Genomic DNA, 5,800 nt, shown 5'->3' with positions numbered 1-5,800 from the left:
ACCCTTTTGCGCCGACCCGATTTGAGCCGGCTGCGCAATTTCACATTGAGTATAAGGCCACTGTTGCATAAACAAGTGTTCGGTCGTCAACAATACTCGACGACATTAGAAGAGCTTACCAAGAAGATAACGCTCTTGAAGGGTTAATGGACTACCTTAGAAATCCATCCCAACAATCTTTAAAAGGATTGTCGAAATTGTATCGATCATCAATAGATCGCTACACAACACGCAATGGGTTACTGTATTGCACAGCGATTGCTGGCGACACACCTCATGTCGGCATCCCCATCGAATACTAATTTGCGCTTTCGCATCATGTAGTGCCACGATGCACCAATAAGTGGTCATTGTGGACCTGAGAATACTTATATCACGATAAGCGCGACTTCTACTGGCCACGCTAGTACGATTTCGTCCGCAAGTACATATGTGCTTGCGAAGTTTGTCAACGGATAAAGCCCGGTGCTTCATTCCGTCCTCCGTTACAACCTCTGCCTGTTTCCGACAGAGTGTTGCCAGTCTGTATCCATGGACTTCGTCTTTGGATTTCCTGACGACGAACATAAAAACAGTATTCTTGTTTTTTATCGTTTTAGCAAGATGGTACGTCTTGCTGCGGTCGATCACAACCAAGGCTGTGCTCGTGTCTTTATTGACACGATGTTTCGATCCATTTATTCTGTAAACTGGTCTCGGATCGAGACCCTAAATTCACGGCGGAATTTTGGGCCAAAGCCTGATGGTTTCGAGCCAAAGACTTATTGTCTCGAAACAGAGTTGGATTCTCTTGAACCAAACGACCCACTCGTTGCTCCAAGGAAGATCTTCTGACTTGCTGTCACCAGCTCGTTTTGAATGAACTGATGTATCCTCTCGTTCGCCTGTTGATAAGTCGCAACCAGCACACAACTTATCAACTGGTCACGAGAAATATTATTGACCGTCACCGCTAACTCGCGGTGACGGATCGCCTGTGATCAAGATCCTCCCTTAAATAACAAAGGGTGTGATCCAACTCACGATTTTGATTCGGGCTCGTCAAACGAGGCGAACACGATCTTTTCTCCCCCTTCACATCCATTGATGGATTCAAATGGTGAGAAGCGCTTTCTTGTTGATTTTTTTAGCCAACGTGAGGCAACAGGGGTTCGGACGAGTTATCTCGATCGTTGGCGAGGGTATCCACCCACGCATGATAGTTGGGAACGAGGCTCCCAACTATCATGCGTGGGTGGATACCGCTAAGGTTGGACGTTCCGTGTCTCGTCTTGCAGCGCGACGAGACCCATCCTCCTCGGCAGAAGGTCCATCGGAGAACGAGCGCTTCTCGCGCGTAATTCCTTGACGCATCTCGCAAGAGATGAGAGTCCTCCAATGGGAATTTTTGAGGGAATTGTTTCCTTAGGGGCACGACCTGCACCCTTCAAACAGCATGGGCATGAGTCCCGCCACGGGAGGCAGTGAAACCCTGACTCTCTAGACAAACGGTGAGGCTTATAGCGTGCACCAACTATGGTCCGTTTATGTATTGATCACGGTAAGGCTTGTGAAGCCTGGATGAGTCGAATACCAAAATTTAATATCGATCGTTGGTCATACCAGACCTACAATTCAGGTTAACCTTAGAGGGTAACCAAGGCCTCTTTTCAGAAAGGAATCGCAACATACTGCGGCCCCTCTCGTGTTGCCTCATGTTAACATTAACTGGCCCTGGGAGCGATCCTTAGAATCACTTTTTTCCTGGTAATGCAAATTAGCACCACCAGCAGCACTCTTCCGCTTGCGACCACTTAGTTCCTGGAGACGCATACTAACGTCACCGTAGTATTCATCGTCCACGGAGTCATCTAATGATAAATTCCCACCAAAGAGGTCCGACGAATTAAACAACCTCGTTATCACCTCTCTGGTTGTCACGTTAAAACCAAAAATTTAACGGACTCGGCCCCGGGTGATCCGGCGGCAGTAAATACTGAGTCGGGCGATGCAGGTGACTTAATCCAGTCACCTACAATTGGTGTGGCAGGTGACTTGTCACTGTCACCTGCAATGTCATCAACAGATGACATGTTCCAGTCACGTACTATGGGAGTAGGAGGTTACGTATTCCCCGCAGCAGACGCTAATGCGTCTGCTGAAACATTTGCATTACCAACAGCTGCACTGATCCGTGCAGCTGCCAGCTTTGCGGCTTCACGGCCCACGCGCACAGACTTATTCGTCGCCACCTTAATTTTGGTAAAATTTAATTAATGAAAAATAAACCGGTTTTTTTGGTATCAACCAATAATGCAAACATTACAGGGAAAGAAAAAACAGTACTGCCTATCACCCTATTTCAGTCACTATAGTGACTGCTAGTTAGGGGGTGATGTAACGGGGTGTTCCGATACATACGTATTACTTCATGTGAGAGAAAATAAATAAATAAAGAAGTAGAAAATTATTATCTTATTCGTTTTGACTGAAAAAGTTCCAATATTTTCAAATTCGATAATATTTGTGCAGTAATACATTACCTCTGTTGATTGATTGATTTAAGTATAAATCAACCCTGCCAATCGGTATAAGACATGGTTGTGCGGTGCGCAAGGAGGGGCCATACTTAGTTGGTTATATGTATAGTATGTTCGGTAGTAGATAGATCAATATGTAGGACACTATATATATAAATACAGTTTTGTTTTTCGACAATCTAAAGCCTTAGTCTAGACCTTTGAAGCTTTCTCTGTACATTTGTGTACGTGAAGTTTCGAGGCACCTTATGAAACTAGGCACTACTGACTTGTACTGCTTCAGTACAAGTCCACCTTGAACTGCCTCAGTGCGAGTGGTGTCTCGCGTCACTTCACGTTCACTAGTACGTGCAAAGAAGACTCTCTTTAAAACACTTGCTTGAAGGATAATTAATTGAAAAACTGTAAATGATATAATTAAGCTCTTCTGTTTCTATCTACTTAATATTAACTTAATTATAAACTAATACAAAACATGTAATAAAGTCTTATCTGTCTCTTTCTTTTCGCGCGTCTAGCGCTGACTGGACCGCGGAGAAAGTAGATATAATGGTCTATATCTACCAATAGATAAGCTTTTAGAATATTACCATGTAAATTAATATTTTCCAAAAATTCTCGACCTTTCCGATAATGTTTTCATTAACAACCTTTAAGAGTTAATTTCGTGAAACGATACACCCCGTAACATCACCCCTCCCTTAAACGACAATCCCTCTGACTGTCATTGGGTAGAGTGGTCACTATAAGACCACTATATTAAAAACGATGTTGATTGGTCCGATTCATCATTTCTAATTCTATCGCATGGTTAACTAAACAAGTCCCTGCGGTATGCGAATAGTGCGGCGCCTTCGGCTGCGGTTCATGCAGCTGCGGGCGACGCATTATTGTCTCTTGCGGCAGACGGAACGTCTGCCGTAGTGTCATCTCCTCCCGCAACCCTAAATGTTGCGGGTGCACGTGGTGATACACCACGTGAATGTGACCCTTCTTTGGAGGTCGACTACGAACGCGAGTAGGACGAAATGGCCAACTCGGGGAGAATGGAACAGTCGCCAGACAGACGTCAGGCGGCTGACTATGAGCCTTGGAATGAGGGAGCTCATTCGAGTAGACGTGCTGGTAGCAATCGCTTCAACATATTCGTTTCCGACGATGAGGATGATTTCTCATCGCCAGCACCGTCTCCCGTGCCGTCAACCGCACATATTTTCCGTGCGTGATGATGATGATGGTTGAGCCATTGTAATATAAGTTCTTCTGGTACCCCTGTTTCAGTGGGTACCACTCAGGATATCGTTGACACTAACATGTCTCGTCATGCCCCTGAGAAAAAGCCGTGGCCTTTGCCCGAACAGCTAATTAGTAGCTTCTCTGGAGAGACTACTCTTCAAAATAAATATCCCTTTTTTATTGCGACAAAGCTACATGGCCTTGATCTCAGCGCGAAGAACTTTCGCGCTGAGGAAGATTTTTATTTCAATGCTTTTTTCAAGCATCGATGGTATAGTGGCAACAATAAGCGAGATAAAGTCTCGTTTATGCAAGCCTGGAGCGCATTCATTCGCAATGTCAAAGACATTAAACGCGAAGCCTGGCTTCAACGACTTGAGGGATTTGCGTAAAGTTTGAGAAACAAACTTCAACCGGTGTAAGGTAAAAATTGCATCGGTTGTCACGTGAGGCAGGGCTTCCGTGCCTCACGTTAGGTGATCCCTGTCCGTGTTGTGTTGACAACATGAAGCGAATAAAAGGGGATGCTATTCTCTTTCTTCGCCCTGGGGAAGGGCTCGCATCTCTACCGAGATGTGCGATGCGATTGACGTTTTGCAATCGATTAACCAGCACCACGGACGCGTGTTTTCCGATGAACCTTCTGAACCATCGGATGAGTCGCGTCATACTTACGGACGAGGCCCTCAACGTCAACAACCAGCTGGGAACGAGGCTCCCAGATGTCATGTGAACGTGGATAAACACGCCAGCGAACAAGATAACTCGTTCGCTGCCTCTTCACATCACGGTGGTTTTGGATTTGTTACACAAGGAAACGTTGACCACCGTGGGAATCCACCAATGGTTGTGGCGGAGGAGGGAAAATTAGATCCAACCTATGTGTCGGATCTAGAGTCAAAAATCGACAAACTCGATCGCTTCCTCCATGATTTGGAAAGGGACTTGACCACGAGCGTGGCAAGCGTCGCTCGTTGGAGCAGACGGTGCAGACTCACCATATCGAGCGGTTAGAAGACCGTTCGAAGAGTGCGTACTCCATGTTGGAGTACGAACGAAAATATCCCGCTCTTTGTGATGAGCTGTCGTCAGCTCATCGCAGTTTCGAGGAAACTCGGAACCGGCATGAGAAACTCAAGGTTCAACATGAGAATCTGGTTCGCGATCACAAGAATCTTTGGGGATTCCTGAAAAGGGTGGTCAAATCCGTCCTCGGAAGAAGCCGCGTACTGACGGTAGGGCGGAGCCGACCAACGTAAAACGTAGGATGCGTTCGCATCCTCGCTCCAATTTGGATACGATTGGACATAATTTTGAAGTATCTCTTGGAGGACGCGATTTACGCGTTCTGTTTGACCATCCGTTTCTGGATGATCAGAAGTTGACATTGTCAGCCGTGTTCCGAGAGATCGGAAAACGGATTGCCCAAACTCTGCCGTGAACCGTAAATCTCTATCCGAAACCAATTCACGGAGTAACCCATGGAGTTTGAATACCGTGTCGATAAAGACACGGGCACAGCCCGGAGCCTTGATCAACTCTGGTACTGCAGCAAGATGTACCAAATTGATGAATCTGTCTACAAAAACAAGGATTCTATTGTTTATGTGATCAACTTCGGGAAATTCGAAGACGAAGTCCATATATACGCACTGCCAACATTCTGCCAGAAGTGGTAAAGGTTGAAGAGGTGCACAGGATGAAGGGCTAGGCTTCACCCGTTGGCATACCTCGCAAGCACGAATGTACTTGCGCACGAAATGATACTGGCGGGGCAGTTAAAGTCGCGACTTACTGTGAGATAAGGTTTCTAACGTCCACGATGCCACTTGTTGGAGCATCGTGACACTCATACATGATGCGCAAGCGTAAATTTTTGTGAGTTGGGACGACGACATGTGGAGTGTCGCCGGCAAAGGCTGTGTAGTACAGTAAGTCGTGAAGTATTGTGTATCGATCTGATGAAGATCGATATAAAGCTAGTAAACCTTTAAAAGATTTATCGGATGGATTGATCAGATGATCCATTAAACGCAGAAGGTCTT

This window comes from Bremia lactucae, assembly GCF_004359215.1.
Source record: "Bremia lactucae strain SF5 chromosome Unknown BlacSF5_NotPlaced_57_SHOA01000015.1_54387bp, whole genome shotgun sequence".
Classification (NCBI taxonomy): Eukaryota; Oomycota; class Peronosporomycetes; order Peronosporales; family Peronosporaceae; genus Bremia; species Bremia lactucae.
The sequence above is the reverse complement of the archived record's forward strand: the minus strand, read 5'-3'. Positions refer to the sequence as shown.